Below are 10344 nucleotides of genomic sequence, written 5' to 3'. Positions count from 1 at the left end.
TACAAAATGCTTGTTATCCCTCTCACAGAAGCTATATGGGTGAAATTAAATAGAAACTATGTGCCAGAATGAACTCTCTCACACAAAAATATAGAGGATGGAGGCACACACCATTAGGAGCACATTTCTCACACAACAATCACTATTTCTCTGACCTCACTATACTTTTGCTCAAGAGAAATCTACCTAATGCCTTGGGAACAAAAATGCATAAACTAGCTGGACACTAAAGGCATTTTTACACATGCTCTGAGGGTTGGGGGGAAGTGGGTGAATCATAGGACAGAAAGAACTTGCAAGATCATCAAGTCCAGTCCCCTGCCATGGCCAGAAAGTTATTAGACTCAGGCAAGCTCAACAAGGTGCTTGTTTCAGTCTCATCTTGAACACCTCCAAAGATGGTGACTGCACCACTTCTACTGGGAGTGTATTTCAGATTCTGGTAACCCTTTCAGAGAAAAAAGATTTTTCTTATATCCAGCCTGAATGTACCTTCTATTAGCTTATGCCCATTGGTCCTCATCTTCCCTTGAGGTGCCTTCCTGAAGAGTTGCTCCCCTAGATCTTGATACTCACCCCTGACGTACTTGTAGGCAACTATCAAGTCACCTCTCAGCCTTCTCTTACTCAGACTGTATAGGCCTAGTTCCTGGAGTCTTTCCTCATTGGGCCTATCCTCCATGCCTCTGATCATATGGGTAGCCCTTCTTTGTACCCTTTCAAGCTTATCCACAACCTTTTTGAAGTGCAGTACCCAGAACTGGACATAGTATCCCAGCTGTGGCCTCACCACCATTGAGTAGAGAGGGAGGAGCACATCCCTGGATCTATTGGCAACACATCAACTGATGGACACCAGAGTTCTATTTGCCTTTCTGGCAACCTCATTGCACTGTTGGCTCATGTTCATCTTCTGGTCTATCGTGATCCCCAGGTCCCATTCAGATACTGTGCCAGTCAGTGGACCCTCCCTCACTCCCATTTTGTAGTGGTGGTGAAGGTTTGTCCTACCCAGGTGAAGAACCCTGAATTTCTCCCTGTTAAACCTCATCTGATTCCATTCAGCCCATAAATCCAGTCTGTCAAGGTCATCCTGGATCTTTGCCCTATCCTATGATGTGCCCATGTTTCCCCACTGCATAGTATCATTTGCAAGCTTAATCATTGAGCTGTTCACCCTATCATCAAAGTCATTAATAAATATCTTGAAGAGCACAGGTCCAAGCACAGATCCTTGGGGGACACCACTGGAGGTGGCCCTCCACGATGTGGCCAATCCATCTATTACAACTCTCTGGGATCTGCCTCTAAGCCAGTTGTCCACCCACCTCACTGTAGACTGGTTCAGCCAAGTACCCCCTAGCTTGGTTGGGAGAATCCCATGGGAAAGAGAATCAAGGGCTTTACTGAAGTCTAAGTAAATGACATGAACCTTGTGTCCCTCGTCCAGATGTTTAGTTACCTGGTTATAGAAGGACACCATGTTTGTCAGGCATGACCTACCCTTGACAAAGCCATGCTGGTTGTTTCTTAACACCAGCTTGTAATTGATGGCCTCCTTAACACATTTTTTAAAAATGTTACGCAGGACCGAAATCAGACTGACTGATCTGTAGTTTGCAGGGTCATCCCTCTTCCCTTTCTTGAAGATGGGCACCACGCTGGTTCTCCTTCAGTCATCAGGGACCACTCCTGAGTTCCATGACTCTTCATACAGCTTTGCCAGTGGTGCTGCTATAAGCTTAGCTAGTTCTTTCAGGACTCTCAGATGAAGGTCATCTGGCCTGGCAGACTTGAAAACATCCAAGTGTTGTAGGAGATCCTTCACCTTTCAGGACTGATTAAATATATTCTGATGTCTTCCTCATGTTCCCTGGTCCTCTGGTCAGGTGAACAGCCCCCATTTGATTTAAGGAATAGTGATGTGAAGTAGGTATTTAGGAGTTCTGCCTTTTCACGGGGATTGACTGTGGGCTGCCTCAGAGTATTCAGTAGGGGTCCCATAGTGGAGCCTGATTTTTTTCTTGCTCCATATGTATCTATAGAAGGACGTTTTGTTGTCCTTTATTCTGGTTGCCAGCTTTATCACCATGCCTGCTTTTTCATGTCTCACATCTGTAGGGCCTGGTGATATGGGTGTATTCCTCTCTGGTTGCTGAACCATTTTTCCATTGCTTGTATTCTTCTTCTTTCTTTTTCCACAGTTTCCTAACATCCCTGTTGAGCCAAGTGGGTCTCTTAGCTCCTTTCCTGCTTTTTGACCATGTGGGAATGGCCTGTTTTTGGGCAGTGAGAATTGTCTCCTTATGGAAGCACCATTCCTGAACTCCCAAATTGTCCAGTTGCTGGTTTCAGAGGGCTTCTCCAACTAGCCTCCTGAGTTTGCCAAAGTCTGCCTTTCTGAAATCTAGGACTGCTGATTGTTTTCTTAGTCTTACGGTGGATGGTGAATCTAATCGGATTGTAATTGCTGTCGCCCAGAGTACCACCAATCCTCAGGTCGTCTGTTGTGTCCTCCCCTTTGGTCAGCATTAAATCCAGAGTTGCTTTACCTCCCAGAAGGAGTGCCAGTTCCTCCTATTTACTTCCCATGCTTCTGGCATTCCCTTAAAGACACCTGAGTTGTCCTCTAGTCACCGCAGGTTTTCTGTCATGCTGCCAGCATCTCAAGATGCCAGTACTTATCTGGATGCCTGTTGCTTGAGTACCCTCCTATGTGTCATTGTGGCTAGAGGATTTGGTATAGCAGTTGGACTGTGGCAGGGCACTGCTTGTGCCTGCCACTTTAAGGGCCTGAAGACAGCAGCTGGCAGGTGCCTGATTAGGGCAGCCATTTTGGATTCAGGGCTGCCCATATAAACAGGGCATTTTGCTGCTGGAGGCCGGGCAACAACATCGCCTGGCCACAGGGCTGCTGGTATCATCTGGAGGTAAGGGAGGAGCTGTAGGGGATGGTCAGGAGGCTCCTGGTCCTGGGCATAACCTAAAATTGCACTCTGCTGGGAGTGGGTGGCCTGGTGGGGCTCTCAGTGGCACAGGAGCCCCCAGGAAATGCCAGGCCAGTTACCGCCCTGGTGAAAGGTGGGTCGGAGTGCCTTAACCCCAGCTCCCACAACTGGGTGGGTTACCCCTTTTGTAGGGTCTGGAAGGTGGACCCCAGAGAGAGAGAGTCTGTCCATAGACTCAACCTGTCTGGACATCCCCTGACTGGTCCAAGCTGGGGCCAGGACTGGAAGGGTCGAAGGGCCGGGGGCCCACTGCGAGGAATGCCCAAGTGCTGAGGGCCTGGGGTCCCAATTGGCCTGGAGGTGGGCCAGAGTTAGTGAGCCAAAGGTCCCGGAGGGGGGAACACACCCATAAGGGGGAGCAGCTTAGGGAGCTATGCAACCTGGAATGAAGGCAGAATAGGCTGCCTGAATGGAGGGATCTAAGTGGGGTTCAGCTAGTAGGATTCTGGGGCCCAGTGTGGGGCTGGTGATATTGATAACAGCTGGATGCCATCTGCGAGGCTTGGGTTGCGGTGTAGGGGAGGAACGGAGCCGCAGATAGTGCCCCCCTGGCATCGGGGCAAGAATTGGGCAGCCTCCTGCTTAATTAACATAAATTAATTAATTAACAACAAGGCGTGGTGGGCAAGAAGGTGGGCGGTTAGCTCAGAAACAGGGGGGCGGGCCACAGCGAAATTGGTCCCGAGAAGGCCCCCTGTTACAGGGACCTTCTCCTCTGCCCCCAGAGGTGCCTAGTTTAAAGCCCTCCTCAGTAAGTTGGCAATTCTTGTAGCAAAGAGCTTCTTTCCTCTGGTTATGAGATGAATACCATCCCTAGCATGTAGATCACTGAAGTTAAACTGTATACCAAGGATAAGGTATCCAAAGCCCACCAGTGACACCATGTCCTAAGCCTGTGGTTGACCTCCTTGATGCACTCCCCCCTTCAATGGCCATGGCCTCTGACTAGGAGGATTGAGAAGTGCTCCTGGTTCCTTGAGCTTCACCCCCATGGTCTTGTAGTCTCTCATGATTTTCCTGAGGCGACTTCTCACCATGTCATTGGTGCCCATGTAGACAAGGAGCATGGGGTAGTGGTCAGTAGGGTGGACCAGTTTAGGGATCCTCATCATAGTGTCTTTAATCCTGGCTCCTAGAAGGCAGCAGCCCTCTTGAGCAAAGGGGTCTGAATGGCAGATGGCTCCTTCCAAGCCCCACATCAGGGAGTCTCCCATGATGATCACCCTTCATTGTTTTCTTGCTGGGGTCGGTTGATCCTGTCCTGTCTTCAGTGCAGCAGGCTCATATGCGTCTTCTGTTGATGGTGTGAGGGCTTCGTTATTGGTGGAGCAACTGAAGCACATCATGGCTTCAGGCCTGACATGGCCAATTTCCACCCACTATTGGTTGGAGTATCTTGTTCAAGCCCACTCATCTGCTCTGTCTCCATGGCATCCTTTTTCAGATGCAGGGCCTGGCAGTAAGCATCAAACTCTGCCTCATGTTCCTGATGATTTGTAGCCTGTTCACCCCCTTCTGGAGCTCCCTCACCTGGCCAAAGTCTCCACCAGTGAGCACATTCCACAAGGGGGAGTGCTTGTGCCCCTGGTCCCAGTATCAAGCATGCATTTCAGGCAGACCCTGCAGCCTGGAGTCCCGTGGCTCCCTAGGTTCTTGTCTAAGTAGGAGGCCAAGTGGGACCCCCATGTGGTCCTTACCAGCTGCTCTGCTGCTGGTGGTGCTGCAGCTTGGCAGGTAGTTTCGAGTAGCTGCCTGCAGAGGGATCCCCTGGCTTCCTGAGCAGCTGGGGGATTCCCCTGGCCCCTGGACCCCTCTCCAGAGGGGGGGTTGGTCCCTTGTCCCCTTTACCTGAGGTCTGGTGCTTTAATTAGAGCAGTTCTGAGAGCTGCTTTATTTAAAGCACCCACAGGGTCACATGTGTCAGCATCCCCAGGCTTCAGAACAGTGGTAGGGGTGCTTTAACTAAAGCTTGTTCAATAAGTTTTAGCTAAAGTGCCCCCACCACCATTTTGAATTGTGGGGATGCTGATGCACAAGATGCAGAGGCTGACTGGAGCACGCTTCAGCAGGCTCAATTAATCAAGTCTGCTCCAACGCACTGTAATTACAGTGCATTGGAGCCACCTCCCTGCAAATGTACAGGCACCCTAAGAACCAAGGACTAAACATTGATACTAGTGGTATGGCACATTACATTTTATCTAACTCCTGAATTCTTTCTACAAAGGAAAGCTGAGAATGATCCTCCTTCCTTTTGATAGACCTTGATCTCCCAGTATTCAGCTTCTTTTCTTCTGCTCATTATTTGTCTGCTACTCCACTCCAGGGAATTTCTCTCACTCTCTCCCCACTGCTGTTTTTTTACTATGGTGTGCCTGGGTCCTTATGATCAGATCTGAGGAAGAATGTCTTGCATTAAAAAGCTTATCTAACTTTATTTCACCTATATAGTGGGCACATCTACACATGCATTAATGTACCATTATTACAGTGCATTGTTTAGCTCCTGTAATAACAACAGGTATTGACTTAATGCACCATAATTGGCACTGCTGTGCAGTAGTGCTGGCACATGTTTTTTAGGTGATGCTAATGTATAGTAGGCTAATTCTACTGCGCATTAGTGCATTAGCACAGCTTTTGCCATGACACAATAATGCACAGTAAAATTAATCTACTGTGCTTTTAGCGTCTCATGTAGATGCGTCCATTTAGTCCAATAAAAGATATCACCCTAAGAAATGTTTGCTTCTCACACAATTTCTGGACGTTCATGGCTACAACATCATGCTTACAGCTCTAGATAATAACTTTCAAGCTGCTACTCTCCTAAAATGTTTTGCCCAATTGCAAATAATACAACACTTCACATTTGTGATACAGCTTTATAGTAGGCAGCAAACATTATTATTATTACATAACACAGGTGGGGAAACCAAAGCACAGAGAAGCTAAGTGAATTTGCAAAGGTCACCTGAGGCCCTGACCATCTGGACCAGCATGACTTCTTGTAGGTCAGCATGGGAGCAGCTCAAACAGGGGCTGTAGGTGGTGGGTAGGATGCTGGTACAAAAAAACACCCTGGATAATTTAATACCAGTAGAATAAATTCATATATTTTTGTATTGTGGTTAGTGCAGAAGTTAAATATTTTCCTCTTTTTATCAAAGTACCAACCAGCAGAACTATTTAGAGGGATTAACTGCTAGACCCAGAATGTCTTAAACTCAGTGTAGTTGGGCCAAGTTTTTCTTGCTTTTAATTCTAAATTTCAGATAAAGCCAAAGCTGGTGGAGCACTGAATGTAATCTGTAGTCCTTATCAGAAAGCTTTGAAGGATTCTACTTTCTCATTATGTAGGACACATGGTTTATTTATCACAATGATGAGTGTGCTAGTTGTTTATAAAATAAATCCATAAAATAGCTGAAATGTTTAAGGGGAGGTGGGATTTTGAGTGCAACTCAGTCCCAAATGAACATGTGATTTAAATGAGTGCAGAGACCTAACTGTGAATGACCATCTAGAAGGCTTATACCAACCCTAGTTTTTCAAAATTATAAATAATTTCTGTTGGGGTCGTTCAGTACCACTTTGATTTAGGAAAACATTTTTATATTCACTCTGAATGACAGGATTTAATAAGAGCTGCCACACATTTTTAGCCTGCTCATCTGTTTGAGTTTTGAAATGCAGTATTGAATTTTGATTTCATTAGTGATTTGAAAGCCAGCTAAATATTAGTTAAGAGTTTTTCAAATACACAGGAGTCCCTGGAGTGAAGGTTCTATGGATCAATTGCACAGTTATTTTTTCCAATGAAATCATTTTACTCTTAGACATATTTATTTTATCAGAAGATAAATACTTATGCATTTCAATTGTAGATCAAACTGCTATTGTCTTTTATTTACACTGTAAGTAGAAGCTGCTAAATAAGAAAATTAACTGTGCTCTAACTACTCTGAGTCCTGACTTCCAGTCCATTGCTCTGAGGGTCTGTGGCCAGTTCTGTACTGACTTGCTTTGAGACTTTAGGCAACTGTTTGTAATTGTGTGGTGCCCGTTTCATCCTCTAAAAATGGATGAATAATATTGACCTCAGGGATATTGGGGACTTACTTAATGAATGTCTATAAAATACTTTGGGATTCCAGGATAACAAGTGTAAAATAAATACAAAATACCAAGTTTTTTCCTTACCCATTCCTTGTTGATATCTCTGCCTATTTTATATTGTCTAGTACAAACAACTTGATTGTTTTTACCTAATTGCTTTTCTCCCATTGGACTGGGAGAGCTTAGCAAAATCCATCTAGAGCTTCTCTCAGTTTTTAGTAAATGCAGGGTCCAGATTCTCCAAGGAGTATAGCTACCCACACAAATGGAAGGTGGGCCCCTAAATATCGTTTGAGAATCTTAGCATGTCAAAAATGATGCACATATTTGCTTGGGCGCAATGAGATCCAGGGGTTAGAACAGGATACTTGTAATTTGGCACTATTGGATCTCCTACTTGTTGTCACCGATTTTAAGCAAGTTGACTGCTCAAGTTGTGCCTCCATTTCCCTCGTTATAAGAGGTACATAATAGTTACTTACAGAATAGTGTGTGTGAGATCCGCAGAAAAGGGGTAGTCCTGGAATGCAGGCACGTTCTCACTGTAGCTACATCCTTCCTGTGGGGTGACAGAAGTGTCCATATGGAAGGTACTCTTTATATGGCAACTTACTGACCCATGGGGAGGAGCAGCTTGTCTTCTTTGGACTCTGCCCTAATGTGCAAGAAGGACAGTATCTAGGGAAGCTGTAAAATCTCTTTCATCAGTGGTTTTCAAGAAGAGGCTGGATAAGCACCTGTCTGGGATGTTGCAGGAAAAGCACATCCTGCATTCATGGCAGGACCTGGTGTTGATGACCCTTGAGTCTCTTTCAACCTTATGATTCTAGGAGCTGCCTTTCCTGTAGGTGAATGGCTGTTCATGAGAGGAAGAAGCATACATCGAGAGCCTGCTTTTCCCTGCCGTGTTACTGGAAGATCCATTTATACTAGCGCAAAGAGGGTATATGAAGTCCACTACTCTGATTTACCCCAGTGTTACACAGGTACAGATGCCAATACAAGTTGCAAGAGAATTTGCCTCCCTTCCAAAATCACCCAGAATAGGAATAAAGAAATCTGACATCATAGACTTGGGGGCAACTTTTGAGCCTCCTCTCTACTCACATTAGTCATGACAGATGAATCTACTTTCCACCCTGAAGAGGTCAGGGCAATGGCCTGGGTCTGAAATCCCTGAAGAGGTGCAGTAGGCTCCTCTTCGAGCAACAAGCATGGCATCAGATTTTCTTCTGCTATTGGTTTCTTCTCTCCATTTCATTTGAGAGGCAAGGCTGGCAGCAGGAAGACTTTCTAGCTGCTACATGCAACCAGGGTTTGCCTACTTGGGTGGGTGGTATGGATACATGCACATATACAGGATAGTGATGGCAAGATCCCCCCAAAAATTGAGTCCTGATGGTAACATCCTATTGAGATGAGCAGACCTGTGCACACCTGCTCAGAGCTGTTTTTCCAGGCTATCTGAAGGCTCAAGCAGCTATCACTGAATAGTTGAATATACTCTTGGCATATTTTCAAACATAATTTTTGCAACCATCAAGCCTACAATAAGAGCTCCTTTTCTAAATTCATTAGATTGTCATGAACTTACCCCCTGGGGGTTTTCAGCCCCCACTGAAGGGTGGGGTGGGTGCACTGGTTAACCCATCCAGTTAACCCACCCCACCTTCTAGTGCAGGTTGGAAAACCCCTAGAAGAGCTCCCTCTACTTCCTTTCCCTACTCCCATTCTGATAACAGCACAGGGTCACAGGGAGGAGGGGCCATTTTAGGGGAAACTGGCTGCAGGCTAGAGCCAGCAGCTAGATTCCCATCTCCCCTGGAATCAACAGTGAACTTCTGTTTGTTCAACGGGATTGTTGTAACTCAGAACATTTCCTGCAAAGCCTTCTCAGTTATAGTTGGCAGCTGCACTTCTGTCTGTGCCCTAACTTCCTTGCAGTGAGTGGAGGTGCTCTTGCCTAAAACTCATTTAACTGCAAGGAGAATCAGGATTAGAACATCTTAAATGGGGAAGAAAATAATTCAGAGATTAGGCCATTTTATAATTTACCTGTTTTAGAAATCAAACTCTTTTTGAGCATTAAAGGGATTTTTTTTGTCTTTATAGAATGAGATAGAATAGATACTAGTCTTTTTTTCTCAAAGAATTTATGATACTAAATGTATGCCCCCCAGAAAGATTACTTTCAAAGGTTTGCTCAATTCTACTGTACCTTGTTAGGATTGGGACCAGTTCTGCAATCTCAATTCTACACTTTTCCTCAATCAGCATCTTCAGTATTTACACATAATTTGGTGCACTTGTAAACATGGACCGTTAGCCAGCCCTCAATCCAGTATTTCATGGGAAGAAAGGTCTCATGTAAGAGGAAGAGACTGAAGTGCAATAGTAGAGCAATTCATCTCAAGAAGCAGGAGAAATACCAGGGGGAAGTACACAGATAACAGAGTAGCTTAGGTCTCCAGTGTTGGCTCCAGAAGGCACATGTTTGAAGTTGCAATCTAGACTTATGCTAGGGGATGCCCCCAGTTTTGGTAGTGCCCTTGTTTTGCCTACTCTGTACCTGTGGCATGCCGTAGGGCAGTGGTGCTCAACATTTTTGGTCACCAGGCCAGATAAGCAGTGCTGTCCGCAGCTGGACCCAAATGATGATTCTGATCCAGCATGGGGTGGTTGCAGCAGGGCCCCATCCTACTATGTGGAGGGGGACAGGGGGCATCTTGGCTCCAACCTGGCCCTATGAGGGTGGGGAGGAGGCATGGCCCAGCCCCGCCCTGGCCCTGTGGAGCAGGAGCAGGAGCAGGAGCAGGAGCAGGAGCAGGAGCAGGAGCAGGCATGGCTTGGCCCTGTGGAGGAGGACAGGAGGCTTGAGCTGGCTCCACCCTGGCCCCATGGGGAAAGGGAAAGTGGCTCAGCCCAATCCAGCCTGGGTGGAGAGGTATGGCTTGACCTCATCCAACCATGGGGGTGGGGGGAGAAGGGGGCATGACCTGGTCCCCCAACCTGCTGCACAGGGCTTGGGGTTTGGGAATTTGACAGAAGGGGAGGGAGGCCATATTGCTGCTGCTCCCCTACTGTCAAATTTCCTGATACGTGGCGAGCCCTGTGGGGCGGAGGTTAATCATCCCTGTGGTAGGGTGGCCTTGCTATTGCTGGTTCTGTGCCTTTTATTTGTGGTGTTTAGAGAAGCTGATTTTTAGGGATTTGGGGT

The sequence above is a fragment of the Gavialis gangeticus genome, unplaced genomic scaffold, assembly GCF_001723915.1.
Source record: "Gavialis gangeticus isolate Ggan-Ray unplaced genomic scaffold, GavGan_comp1, whole genome shotgun sequence".
In the NCBI taxonomy this organism is placed as follows: Eukaryota; Metazoa; Chordata; order Crocodylia; family Gavialidae; genus Gavialis; species Gavialis gangeticus.
This window is presented reverse-complemented; position numbering follows the sequence as displayed.